Raw genomic sequence first — 13949 nt, forward strand, 5'->3', positions numbered from 1 at the left:
TAACTACAATGCAACTAACACTAAAGCACAATATTATGCATAAAAGTACTGAGCATCTGAGCACATATCTCTATGGTGTATGCATACTAAGTTTTTAAGTAAATGACAAACGAAAAAGACAATTAATCACTTGTCAAATAATTTTAACAGTTCACAAGCGCAAAAACACTTTCTCAAGTTTCTAAAAAGCTGGACTTGTTTGTGCAGTCTGAGGTTACAGTGACACATAAAAGACGGTCGACAGACTTCCCAGGATACTTTGAGCTGCCAGTAGCTTCAGTAACACTGCAAAAGTGCTAAAAATACAGCTGCCCATGTTACAAAACAAGAGCTTAAAGTGAAAGCCATTTAGAGTGGATTAGATCTTTGGAGAAGTGCTAATGGACAAAGAGAGGAAACATACAACGCTTGTTTAGCACTTAATGTTAAGATAAGCTATTGAATTTTTTTTTTAATAAAGTAAGGAAGGACAAATAATAAAAAGGAAACAGACAGCAGGGGAGAGGGAAACTCTATCAAGACAATGAAGTGAACAGATGCAGGAAAGAGAACGAGAAAAAGATTTTAAACACTGCTGGACAAAAAAGAAAAGCAGATGAAAGAAATATTAACGTGTGCGCGCGCGCGTGCGAGTGTGCAGATTCAGTCTACTCAACACTTTGTATCCCGCCAATAAATCAAAGAGCCACTTGAGTAGAGCTGAGCCAAGACAACGGTTAAACACAGCACAGCGGTCAGCCTTAAAAAAATCATCATCTTCCGGTTTCCTCAAGACAGACCTCAAAGAGAAACATCACAGATTAGACGCGCGCACCAGATCAACTATAAGGGGCCATACTTGCAGTGTTTTATTTGCTGCCTTATAATAGTCATTACCTTTTTCTTTTTGTTTTACACAATTATTTTTCACCCTCTCACTGCACCTTATACAGGCGGTTTTTAGTACTGTACCTTTAAAATACAGTATGTAAATGACATTCCTTATGAGGGCTAACCTCTTATAAAGTAAAATTATACACAAGATAGGGGAAACGCTTTACTATTAGGCTTCTGTTTGTTCACATTAATTAGCTACTTTAGTTATCATAAACTACCCCTCTGAAGCATTTATTAATCTAAGCTAATGTTAATTTCAACTAACCCTTACCCTTTGAATAAATAATATTAATAAATGTGACTTTTGAGTTCACATACAGTTGTATTTTAATAACCTAACATTAATAAATAAATGGAACAAATGTATTGCTCATCATGCGTTAATGTTAACCAATAGGACCTTATTGTAAAGAGTTACCAAAATACCAATATTTTAAAATGCCTATTTTAAAATAGGCATTTAAAAAAAAAAAAAAAAAATCCTTTAGGTCTGATTTGTGAAACGATTCATTTGGTCAAAAGATTCAAAAGGAATAAATCATAAATCAAAAGGGAAAGCCATGATCTAATCACATATTGAACAATGGAAATGGAAAATGCACCTTTATTCCTCAGACATCCAAAGATACCAATTTTATGAGGTACTTCTCAACCATTCTCCTAGCCTGACAAGCCAGACCCACATCAAGAAGTTTGGTCTGGAAACTCACCATAGGAAGGGCTCAATCCGAGGGGCGGGATAAACGGTTGTCTTTCAAACTAATCGGATAGTGCTACAAACAACCAGAGCAACGAAGAAGCGGAGCTAGTTGACAGATGAAACTTTTGCCGTATCTGGTCGGCAAAACTCTTCCAAACAGATCTTCCCTTCTTAAGAAGATTTCAGTGCCGTTCTTTGTTCTTTTCTCAGAGAAAAGCTTAACTCCAAGTCTTCTAGATTCGCGGGCCAAAGCGGATTCAAAAGACCGCCGTTCGCCAGCTTCTTTGTTTACAAGTCACACAACTCTACCATCATTATGTGAAGCCCCGCCCACCGAGTCTATCCACGATGTGATTGGCCTGACCAGAGTTTGGTTTTTACAGCTCAGAACTATTGAGAGTTGCTAGATGACACTCGCAGCAGATTAGATTTTCTGCCGCTAGGGTGCGTTGCGTCTAGATTTCTAGGCTACAATTCTCCATAAATAAATTATAAACAGAAAACATCTAATACATACATTTATTACATAAATATATTAAAATACTTTTTTTTAAAAGTAATAATATAATTTTTATAATGCAATTTATTTTTTTATAAACATATATTTTTCATCAGGCATCCCAACTGCATAAACATTCCAATTTTATGAGATGCGTTAAAGCACTTTTCAAACAATTTTCTAATAGTCTAATATAAATATAATATTTAAATACCTTAAACAATTACATAAATAATATTTTTAATAGGCCTACTTGCATTTCTAAAAAAAACTAAATGTATTCCTCAGACATTAAATGCATAAACATATTCCAATTTTATGAAGCACTTTTAAGCACTTCAACAATTTTCCTAAATAAATAAATAAATACGTTAGCTATTTTTTTATTGAGCCTACGCAGCTCATTGAAAACATTTCATGGTTCATTATAAGAGTGTTAGATTTGGTTACCAGTTGATGCCCACCTGAGAATTGCAGCATTAGTGAGAGAAATACTGTTTTTCATCGTTTGACCCTTTGAAAGGAACCTTATATAATGGCACACAGATCACGTCGCTCTCTTGCTCCTCTCTCTCCACTTCAGCTTCACGAGCTAGCACGCAGGGCAGTTCGGTGCGTCAGCTCACCCGCTAGAGTCGCATCCAACCTTGGGCCGCCGTGGCTCAGTATCATGGGTACCATCTGTTCATACTGCAATCAACACAGCGGGCTGCACGCTGCTCTCTGCTGCATCGTGAAATGTATGTGCGTGTGTGTGTGTGTGTGTGTGTGTGTGTGTGTGTGTAGGAAGTGAGGTGTATTTGTGAAAGCGGCGAGACAGTGCAGAACAAACTCAGTGTGTGGCTACGTTTATGCAGAAAGAGGAATTTAGAACAAGTGCGGGTAAGCCGAAAGAGGAAAAAAACAGGGCGCGTTTGTGCGCACGCATTAGCCGCAGCACCTCGCGACTTGGCTGCCAAGTCGGAGCGGATCAGTGAATCCATTCATTCCGGGTCAATTTGGGCATGTTACTCGACAACACCAATTCATTAGTGTGATCCCTCACCGTCTCTCTCTCAGAATAACCCATTCCCTTTAGTATCCAGCAGTAACCACGACCCACAATGCACTGGGACAGGCAGTCTACGGTCAATCAGATTGAGCGATGTTGTAAATATTTCAGTGGCTGTCTCTTTCCTTCTCCCTCTCAAATATCCGTTTACTCCTCCTTTTTTCAGTTCACCCAGAAGCCCTCCGAATGTCTCTTAAAGACACTGGTTTCCAGAGACCCTCTGAAGGTATATAGTGTTAAAAGAACGGAACGAAAAGAGAGGTTTGTTATCGAAGGAGGGTGGCAGGAAGCGGGTCCATTCAGACGCCCACGTGCGCTTTCACAGGCAGCACTGACCTCGGGCACGCGGCTCGTACGCTCCCAATAAAACAGCCTAATTAGACACGGGAAATCGTGGCGGGGGCCTTGAGGTTGAACGGGTCTGAAGAGTTCGCTGTACCTCTCGCTTGTGTTGGGTTTGTTAGAGTGCACAGGAAGATTAAGAACTAAACAGTTTTTCCCTTTTTTTCCCTTTCGTTTTGCAAAGATGCCTGCACGTGTGAATGGACCTCGAATGAAAGTGAAAGCAAGGTCATTAAGGTCACGTCTGTCTCAATGCTCAGAATAAAATACAAGCTTACTGCACAGCATACACTGAACAGTGCCAACTTGTTTTCTTTTTTAGTAATATGTGAAAGTGTTATTTTGTAGGGAGCAGAGATGTATTAAATATTCATAATACATTTGATTAATACAATGCTTTTGCTGGCAATGTAATTAAGCATTACTGTGAATATTGCAGTAATTTTATTGCACTTTTTATTTCAAAATAAACTCCTAAGAATCTATCTATCTAGCCATCTTTCCATCCATCCATCTAAAAATCATAAAGATATACACAAACAATGATGCTTCATTTTATATTGGTAAAAACTGGTTATTATATTAAACATATTCTTCTTTATATGAAATACTGTATGTTCTGCCCAGTGCTGGTAGTATGCAGCTCTTGGGGGTTCAATGACAGTGTGACTGGAAAATAGATATCAGGCTTATGAGCTCTGTGTGTGTGTGACGTGACGAGAGAGCGTTGTGTGTGTGAGAAGGTGAAAATCGGCTTGTCTCAGCAAAGTGCTGAATTCCTAACAGAGTTCAGTGACCCCAGGACCATCGGACACACCAGCCGGAGAGACAGGAAGATGTGTTCAGCTCTGTGTGTAAGCTGCAGTTTTGACCCCTGACCCCATTTCCAGCACACACCACTCTGCTTGTTACATATTCATCGCCTCCTGCATTTCTGATTCCATCGACTCAGTGATGTGATGATCCAGCGCAGAGATTAATGCGACGGATGGGATCTGCTGCTGATCAGAGACGCGTCTCGGTTCTCAGTCCATGTGTTTGCAGTACAATCCACTCCAGGTTTCTCTGCTATTTTGTCTTTTTATAATGTTGAATCTCATGCTTAAATGTAATACACTTTTCACTGTCAATTTACTGAGACATTTACTTATTTAGATTTGTATTATTCCTATGTTATCTATTTGTTTATTTTATGTATAAAATTAAAATGTATAATTTTTACTACAATAATTTAAAAAGTGTTCACTTGGTCACTTTCACTAGTTTTGCAAGGTTTTTTTGCATTCTTACGTTTATATATATTTTATATACTGTGTTTTTCCACAAATTGGCACTTCAAAACAGTGTAAACCTCAGAGGTGTCTATGGTCTTGTTGCTGGAATCCTGTGTTTGCGTCGGTCTCTGTTTACTACTACTTGACGTGTGAATCAGCGGGCGGGGATAAATACGCAATGATGTAGAGATGTAGGTGTTGATGTTCTGCAGAGGCATTATTTCGTTGCACTATGACGTAATAATGTGAAAAAAATCTGAAACGAGTCTTTGGTCTGGTTTTCAATAAAAACTTTTTTTTTTTTTTTTTACTATAAAACTATTTTTATAGTACAATGACCCTAAGATGGAGATAATTGGGCCGATTTTGGGCCCCAATTGTCCCCTTTGACAAAGTCCCGATTATCAACGAGAAATAGTTTTTGTGCGCAGAAAAAAACCTAAATAACGACTTTTATTGTGATGGCCTATTTCAAAACACTGCTCCTGAAGCCTCATAGCATTATGAATCAGTGCATCGAATCATGATTCGGATCGCGTGTCAAACCGCCAAACTGAAATAACCAAAATCACATGACTTTGGTGATCCGAACCGGCTGGATAAACCAGTTATTCCAATAACTACTGTTTAAAATTGTACTTCTTGAGGCAACAAATACACCATTTTTTGTCAGGCTTTGTGTCGGCTTATTCATCTTTTTTACTTCTATTTTTAATGTTATATTTTTCTATATAATTGTTTTCTCTTCAATTTTTTTTTACTTTTTTGGGGTTACACAAATACATAATTTCTTGTCAAGTCAATAAGACAAACTGGGGGGAAAGAGAGCGAAAAAGAGAGTGAAAAAGACAGATTGCATGGTAAAATGGGCAAAAAAAAAGTGAGGCTCTGTGCCGACTCATCCCGCGGGAATTGTCGTCATGGCTACATCCTTCCAGCAGCAGCTCCCTGATTCCCAGGGAGCAACGAATGGAAGACAGGAGAGGGAGGGGGGGGGTGAGAGAGAGAGAGAGAGAGAGAGAGAGAGAGAGAGAGAGAGAGAGAGAGAGAGAGAGAGAGAGAGAGAGAGAGAGAGAGAGAGAGAGAGAGGGAGGCAGATGGAAGAGCTCTTATTGCAGTGAGAGGCTGAGGATTGAGATGGTATATTACCACATGGTAAAACAGACAGAGGCATTGTCTGTCCACTAACACAACTCAATCTAACGTGCCAACACAACCTGCGACTTCTCACAGCAAGATTAAAGACAGCATTAAAAATGGCTTTGCATCGCATTTAACTTGCATAATGTGATGTATGGCCATTGTGTTGCATCTCGCTGTATTTTTCACTGTTCCGGTTAACAGCTGTATTAAGTAAAGAAAGTGAAATTCCTGTCGAATTTAAACATCTATTGTTTTGTACATGCCTGTTATTCAGACAGCACTCGGCTAAGGAAGCGTGCATCTCTCGTGTATCAGTGTTTATCTGCATTCATCAGTAGCGGTCGGCGACTCCAGGAGTCCCAGCGGCAGACGGTTTTAATCAGATATTCAAGCGGCTTCGGGCAGAACAGTCCTTCTGTCCTTCTCTCTGAGTGCGGCTCAAGCTTATGTCATCCACTGAACCGTCCTTTCAAGACATACCCATTCAGCCCGGTCCAAAACACATATGAAAATGATGAGACGCAAAGAACAAAGCCTGGCAGAGAACAAAGACAACACAATGAAACGCAGCAGCACAAACTGCTTCACATGAAATGACACGGAAAGAGAGATGCTTTCGTGGAACTGATGTCAAATATCAGATGGTGATTTCTGATTAGATGAGAATTTGGAAAAATTCCAGATATAAGGATACTGTGAAACAGGACATTGTGAAAATAATCTTTAAGTAGTTCTATAATACTGCATAAATATATTCATATTATATAATGTAATAATAATAATAATAATACATTTGGCAGTAATAATAATAAATGTGGAAGTAATAATAATAAATAGTATTTGATTTCAGAAAAAAGGTTAAAAGAATATTAAAAGCTTTGGAGAATAGATGTGAAAGATGACTATTTTGGATTATACACGGATTTGGAAAAATCCACAAATATAAGGAGGATACTGAGAAAAGGGACATTATTATTAATATTACTTTAACTATTATTATTTTATTATAATTAATTTTTATATTATTTTAGTTATTTAAAGTTTATTTACAGGTTTGTTAGTAATTTTTTATTATATTAACCATTTTTAAATCTTCTTCGCCTTCTTCGTATTATTATTATTAAGTATCAGTTCTCTTTCATTTTTGTATTGTTTATTATTGATTTTTTAAAATAATAATAATAAAAAAATGAAAACAACTAAACTAAGTAAAACATAATGAAACAAAAGTATTATTATTAATATTATAATAAATAAAAATGTCAGTGTAATAATATTATTTTATGGTATGGGATAACAGAAATCAACCACTAAGATATTTAGCTTACTAAACTTATAAAGTCAGCTCTACAGGAGGTCATAAATATGCTAATTGATGACAAAAAAAAAGTGTGGAGGATAAACCAACATTAGTCAGATGCTACATGCACGATTAACAATTACCGCTAAAATGTCAGACATACTAAAACCGCAGAGATGGAGGCACAGGCTGCCAAAGTCATTGGATTCTCAAGGACACTGCGGCGAAAGAGTGTGTGTCTGTTTGATCGAGAGAGATGAGCGTGCAGGAATACGAGAGGTGGCCGGGGAATACACTCCCGTGGATTGGCCGTACCGTGAACATGTGTGTCAATATGTGGTTCTGAGGGCGAGGAGGGGCTTGGCATCCGGTCCGTAAAGCATCCCGGTGGGAGTAGAGTGATGACAGCAGGGTTTGGGCCCGTTTGGGCCGGAGAATCGTGCTAATACATCACTACGGCTAATGAATCAAGGGTCACAAGACAGAAGAGCAAAGTGGACTCGAGTGGACAAGTTGTTCGTCTTCGCAACTTGCACACCCTGGTAGTTCAAACCAGCACGGACCGATTAGCCATCATTTGGCCAGGAAGTCAGAGCACGTTGGCCTGTCTGAACAGCGATACACTCCATTACCTCAACCAAATCCGAAAGGAGCAATACAACTGCTCTAAACATCCACTCCACTGCACAAAGAGCCGAAGTGAGCGACTATGTTTGATTAAATAACATTTCCATGGGTAAATTTTTGCCCATGCCAAGATGAAATGTCTCCGATGGAAGTCACAACCATTGCTTGGTTATTTTTTGCCTCAGACACTTCATTTCGCAATTACAACTTTGTAGCCATGATAAATGGGCCTTTCCTGTGTCAGTGGATGCTTGAAAATGAGCCATCCCTGTGTGGACATAAAGGTGTGTGATTACTTTTCCAGTAGTCTATGTTTGGTCTCTAGAGGTTTCAGTTGTACATCATGAGTGGTGTTGAGGACTCCACATCCGTAAACCATCAGTACAGATTTGGAGTTCAAATTGCCATTAAAAAAAAAAAGAAGGAAAAAAAAAAAAAGCCTGACGATTTAAAAATGTGCTTGTTTGTAGGGCTGCAAATAAATTGTATTATATTTTACATTACAGCTGTAAAATTACATTAATAATATGTGTCTTAATATCTTCAAGTCATCTTTCTTAAATCAAATTAAATTCAAATGCTAAACAATAAACTTTTTTTTTTTGACAGAAATCCGCAGGGAGCCCCTAAAGCTGCTCTTTTGTCGATAAGCTCTTCTTCATCCAAGTATGGAAAGAAGGATGGCGCATTCACATATGCTTGTGTGACCCTCAGGTGCAGAGCTTGTGTGAAGAAAATGTTCACACAAGAAAATGAAAACAGGTGGAAAATAAGTTGCTCCTGTGTAAATGAACACAGTGCCGCACTTCACTCTCAAACAATATAGCACATATATTTAATTAATGGGGACCTATTATGGGGCAAAGGTTTCTATAATTATTAAATTATTAGTTTAAAGTCAAGATAACTAATTCCTCAAGTTGATTAATTCTGCCTGGGGTAAATGCATAAACTTGAACACAAATAAAACATACTTTTAAACAGGCTTAAAGTGTGAGCATATTAAATGATTTAAATTTACATGTATTTATTACATTTACATTTTAAACATTTCATTATTTTACCAGTTGATCCCTATAATAACTATAAAATCAAACAAATTAAATGACAATAAATAAATAAAATTGTAGTTTTATTCCCTTCCAGTGCCGTAACTTGCATCTCGAAGACATAACGACGCAGAGCGCATGCGCGGTCAGAACTGCTGTGGTAAAACTGTGGCTCTCTGGCTCTGCAGTCAGAGCCTTCTCACAATAAGACGTGAAAGAGAACTCTGTTTAACACTCAAAGGATGTGCTGTTTGACATCCAGCTTTCTGTGCACGTACTTTGGAAAACCATATATCAGACATTAGACTGATATGGCTTTTAAACAAATGCAGATAATAAACTTTCATGGTGATTGTGGCAAGCAGTACGAGGCAGAGGGCCGTGAGAGAATGGCACAAAGGTCTCCTATCTCTCACAAAGGAGCTTAGGATATGGGATGCATAAAAGGAGGCCAGTGAAGGGCTGCCTGCTTTACTTTCATTTGTGTTTATTTATATATTAAAGTGTTGAACATTAGCCGGTTCCAACCTCCTTCTTCTAACACAACGAATTGTGTTACAATGATGAAGAACTGCAATGTCACGTGAGTGTGATAGAGATGATCATCAGAACCAAACTGATTTTTTTCATTTTTGTCAGAGTATCCGATTTAAGAGCTGTAAAGGCTTCATCCTCTTCTGGAAAGAAGCAGCTGCTCATTTGCATTTAAAGATAAATGCATGAAACAGAAGGAATGTTTTTCCTTCCACTCAAAGAACGGGCATTTACAACATCATATATGATCTATGGGGTATTGTGATCTGAAGTTGCACAAATGAGACTTATATCTGTAAAAAGTGGTATAACAGGACCCCTTTAATAGTATCAATTATCCAATAGCAAAGGCTTTGATATTAGTCAAATCGTGATTATGGCTTTATTATGAATAATCAGACAGCCCCTACCATCAAGATATCCCTGTCTGACCAGCACAATGACGCTGAATGCCTTTTGAGAAAAAGTACATCCAAAAATGAAGACTGTGTCATCATTTTCTCATGTTGTTCCAAAACGTTAAAGACTTCCTTTTTTCTGTGAAATATTCTGTGATTTTCTGTGAAATCTTTTGATGTTTCTTTTGTTTTGTTTTTCCTTACAAAAAACGTCAATGGGATGATGATAAATAAAATTTGGTCCCCATTGACTTTCATAGTATGGATCTTTTTTCACAAAATTCAAAGAGGCACTAAATAGTAACTAAACATCTTCATGATAGAAAGTGGTGCACGGAAACAAGCCTGTCAACCTACAATCCTCCTCAATCAATGACATCCAAGTGGCCATAGACCACAGACTGTGATGACACGTTTTATAACGGTCATCGATATTATAAATTCTGCAACATTCTTTGTATTTTCATTTAATAAAAATTGTATGTACATTTATAACACTAATAGTTTGTATGACATTACTTTTGCATCAAAATACAACAAACAACTTGCCGCTGCTGCGAGGGAGTTTCTAATACAGTTCTATGGGAAATTAACATATTTCTCTCTTTTCACTGCCGTTATCAATCTCACTATTTTTTCCCTCTTTTTGAAAGTTGTGAAATTACTGTTGTTGCATTTTTCTTTTGCTATTTGAAAAAATGGGGACACAAAAAATATATTTAATGTATTCTCTCATTCACCGCTATAAAAGTTAACCCAACTATGATGACTTTCGCTCTAAGAAACCAAGAAATGTGAAAAGGGTCTTTTGTGAAGGGTTTAAAACATGGCATTTCTGAATAATGCAATTGTTTCAGCGACAAACACCAGAGGAGGTGAGGGCAAATACAATCTAACTATCTAAGACTTCAACACTTGAACTGCATCCAGACCACCCTGTACTAATTATTCCCAAAATAAGCAGTGGGGGAAGAGTTTCTATGCACTCCACACCCATAAAGCACATACTCAAAATAAACTCCAGCAAACAGATCCAAGAATGGTCCGGTGGTCACAAGCACTACTGAGTTATGTGCCTAACCCCAGCCTGACCCACTCAGGATGGCCTTGTTTGAGAGGTCGAGAGAGGTCACGTACCGTCAGCACTCACTTCCTGTTCCTCTCCAGCACCTGCTCACGGAGGACAGACGTTGTCGTATCTGGACCTGTTGAAAGAAAGGATAATTTATTAAACCATCCACGGGAGTATAAAACAATGACTACCTGGCTGAATAAACAGACAAAAAACAACACTAATACACTGCAACACGTGTTTTAATGGGGCCATATCACACTAAATAGAATCTTTATTGCTCTTATGATTTAAAAAGTAGTGTCAACAATGAAAGAACAAAGAACTCTTATCGTAATAGAGGTAATTTACATAAAGGTATGAGGGTTGTGTGTGTGTGTGTCTGTTATATAACTTTTGAAATGTTCAGTGACAATTGTTAGAGTTGGTTTTACTGTTCAAGCAAAATAAATACAATAAAGTATTAATAATATTTTTGTACATTTTGTACTATTTATTAAAGAATCCTGAGATTTTTTATCATCACTTTCCACAAAAATATGAACAGCACAACTTTTTTTAACACTGATTAATAACAATAATTGTTTCTTGATCAACACATTAGCACATTAGAATGACTTCTGATGGATCATGTGACACTGAAGACTGAAGTAATAATGCTGAAAATTCACAGGTATCAACCCCAAAACTTTACTACTGCATACTAATAGATGTTTCCTTCGCTACACGCACAGTACAAAGCCACGCCACAAGCCATTTTCTAGGCACATTAGCAAACGTGGCTCTCGACCCGTGGTGCGAGATATTAGATAGCAGTAACAAATCACTCTACTTTAATGCTCAGTGTGTCTGAATGCCCAATGATGACTCCTTTAAACCATCACCTCAGCGCTCTCGGAATCACTGCTGATCCGGCCCTGTTCTTCATCTATCATTCCCTCAATGAGCTCCAGAAGGAGAAAAACAGTGCTCTCTTTATCGCACTGACCCTGTGGTTGTTGTCTGCCACACCAAGCAAGATCCAGACGGCAGAGAGAGAAATACAGATAACAGTAGCAGTACGGCATCACAGCAGTTCTGCACTAGTCTACCATAAGATCACTCATCGCCATCGCTGCGGGGGTGGCTGGTGAGCCGGTGCGTAGTGAAAATGACACAACCTCCCAGCTCTGTAAACAATAACTGCTGCCGTGATCATGAAATCATCATCCACAGTTGCTCATGGGGTAAATCCATTTCTAATAAGAACTGGACCACTGCCCCATGAAAATGTTTTAATTCAATCATGTGATTCAGTGAGTGCTCTAACTGGCCGTCAAACAAAAACTTTATAATAAAATAGAACTAGTAGTGTGAATCCAGCAAAATCCAGAATCTCTCAATTCATCAAATCTACAAAGAATCGCAACTGCATTTTTTCTTGGAAATGTTCATCTTTCATGAATGTCTAATTAACACATTGAAGCTAGAGCTGTCATGATCAAGTTACTGAACACACAAACACACACCGAGATTTTCTCATTTGAAAGCGCTTATCTAAAACAGCAAAATGTGACTGGAACTTTAAGAGCAAAATTATCTCAGTTGTCAAACAGTTGCGATAAGGCAATTATGTAATCATTTCAACTGGCCTAGTGGAAGCCAGTGATCTGTTCTGAAACCCTGACAATGTTTGAGTCAAAGATCAAGTGAGGAAAGTGAAAACAATGCAGTGGTGGGTTATACAAATCTACCATTTATTAGTCTTGGGAGCACAATGGATGAAAACAATCACTGTTAAACACAAGCTCTTTCCCTCCAATTCCAAAATTATAATTCAGTCTCTAGTGGGCACTCAACCGCTGCGTCTGAGCACTCTTGAAACTGACCGATTGTGTGTTTCATGCTACACCTCCATTGATGGGCATCGTGCCAAAAGACTGAACTGCTAGTGGCACGGGGTCTCTATGTGCGCTTCCATATCACTGCAGCGACTGGCAGAGCGGCACGCCTGATTGTTTGATGATAAATAAGACACTGAAAATTGTTTTTGCCGGGAGATGGGTGACAATGGGCCGTCTCTAATCCTTCCAATTGAAAAATTGATCTGCCAGTAACTATGTTCACACGCAGTGTATTTATCCATTTATGGAAAAGGGGTGAATAGGAGGAGGGGAGGGGAAGGGGGGAGGGAGGGAGGGAAGGAAGAAAGGAAGGAAGGAAGGAAGGAAGGAAGGAAGGAAGGAAGGAAGGAAGGAAGGAAGGAAGGAAGGAAGGAAGGAAGGAAGGAAGGAAGGAAGGAAGGAAGGAAGGAAGGAAGGAAGGAAGGAAGGAAGGAAGGAAGGAAGGAAGGAAGGAAGGAAGGAAGGAAGGAAGGAAGGATGGAAGGATAAAAGGGAAAGGAGGAAGGAATGGGGAAATGGTGACTAAAATTAATAGAAGGATTTAAGGAAAAACTGGAAGGGAAGAACCATAACATACAGAAAACTCTAAGTTAAACGTTTGTGCGTTTTTACAACTGTAAATGTTTAGAGTTAGACATCGTTATCGTCAATATTACACCGAGCTGCAGAAGACCTAATGAGACACATGGAGTAAAATGAAAACACAACAGGGTTTATGACTAAATATAGTGGAGATATATGGACGCACACTGCAGTTGTTCTGTAAGACTGTATTGATGTGAAGCTGGTGTTTCAACAAGTTCTAGTGACACATTGATCAAGCTGCACTAAAATAGAGGCATTAGCTGAAGTGTGATCAATGCACAGAGCTCTAATTCAAACATCAATAATTACACTCTTATGTGAGCTGCTATCATACAAAGTGCTGCACACTCAATTATCCAGCAAAACAAATGTGAAGTCAGAAGTGAATAATGGCTACCTCATGAAGATGGAGGCCACAGCAATTCATTTTAATTGGTTTCTTTCAAGATTACAAACTAATAAAGCTTTTAGAAAAACACAAAACAAGAATTTAAAACCAAAAACAACTTGGGCACAATGTTTGCTTGTCATGCGTTATGGATACATAGACACTAACTGTATGTGTGCGAGTGTATGTATATACGTATATGTATATAAACACTTACATACACTCTCA

General features: G+C 38.3%; 1 protein-coding gene across 5 annotated transcripts in view; it reads right to left on the minus strand.

Annotated features, from left to right (window-relative positions):
- Nucleotides 1–13949, minus strand: part of strbp (spermatid perinuclear RNA binding protein) — a 111078-nt gene that overhangs the window by 65765 nt on the left and 31364 nt on the right. For all 5 annotated transcript variants that reach the window (XM_067433872.1, XM_067433873.1, XM_067433871.1 and 2 more), the window contains exon 2: nucleotides 10931–10998. The gene's annotated coding sequence lies outside the window, so the exon portion shown is untranslated. The remainder of the gene's footprint in view (nucleotides 1–10930; nucleotides 10999–13949) is intronic.

The sequence above is a fragment of the Pseudorasbora parva genome, chromosome 23 (genome assembly GCF_024679245.1).
Source record: "Pseudorasbora parva isolate DD20220531a chromosome 23, ASM2467924v1, whole genome shotgun sequence".
NCBI classification, from domain to species: Eukaryota; Metazoa; Chordata; class Actinopteri; order Cypriniformes; family Gobionidae; genus Pseudorasbora; species Pseudorasbora parva.